The sequence below is a fragment of the Saccostrea cucullata genome, unplaced genomic scaffold (assembly GCF_032062105.1).
Source record: "Saccostrea cucullata isolate Sc308-1 unplaced genomic scaffold, CSIRO_AGI_Scuc_v1 ctg20347, whole genome shotgun sequence".
Taxonomy (NCBI): domain Eukaryota; kingdom Metazoa; phylum Mollusca; class Bivalvia; order Ostreida; family Ostreidae; genus Saccostrea; species Saccostrea cuccullata.
In genome coordinates this window covers 1-868 of record NW_026937384.1, presented here as the reverse complement: position 1 = coordinate 868, position 868 = coordinate 1, and the positions used below count along the sequence as shown (strand labels likewise).

Below are 868 nucleotides of genomic sequence, written 5' to 3'. Positions count from 1 at the left end.
ATCTTAGCGGTGAGTCCCAAAATGTTCGACCAATCAGATATCGCCCTCGTTCCAATTTCTTCCAATTTCCTTCCAATTTCGATCTCATTCTCTTTTATCGACCAAACGCCGCGTTTGGTTTCAAAGAATTGAAATAAAGTATAGCAAATTCATTTTAAAGTCGAAATACAATCAAGAAAAGTGAAAAAAGTAAAAATAAATAAAATTTAAAAATATGTATCTTTTTTTAAATTTCAGTGGAAAAATTAGAAAAAGAAAAATATGGAACGCTTCACGAATTTGCGTGTCATCCTTGCGCAGGGGCCATGCTAATCTTCTCTGTATCGTTCCAATTTTAATATATGTACTGCCGAAAAGCAAGTACAATGTAATAAAATAATTGTGGCATATAAATACAATGATTCGGAGAATATTATGAAATAGCCCTTTTTAATTTTTGCATACTGTAAACACCTGGAGAGACGATAATATTGCGTAACAAGAAAGGTAACTGCTACCTACATGTGTATGTGACATACACATGTGCACACGTGTATACTGTTAAAAAAAATCATAAAAGATAATTGTATAAAAAAATTAACGGGTTGAAAAAAATAATTTTTTAAGGGGAGGGGATGGGTGGAGTAGGGTCATTTTCATATTATTAATAACTTTAAAAAAATTAGTAATATTTGTAATGTTGTCATATTTCATATCAAGCAGTTTTGGCGAAATATGTATTTTATATGGTATACAACCAAGCAACACTCCGGTGCTCAAAAAATGGCCGTTGAGTGGGTATGTCACTATGCAGAATGGATAAGGGCTTTCACGACGCTAATTGTTGAAACAAATAAAAATATAAAACTAGAAAATTCACTAACCTTCC

General features: G+C 31.9%; 1 non-coding gene across 1 annotated transcript; it reads right to left on the bottom strand.

The window, feature by feature from the left end:
• Positions 1-255: 255 nt before the first annotated feature.
• LOC134248105 (U6 spliceosomal RNA) lies at positions 256-364 on the bottom strand. Its single transcript, XR_009987978.1, has one exon. It is a non-coding gene; the product is annotated as a U6 spliceosomal RNA (small nuclear RNA).
• Positions 365-868: the final 504 nt, after the last annotated feature.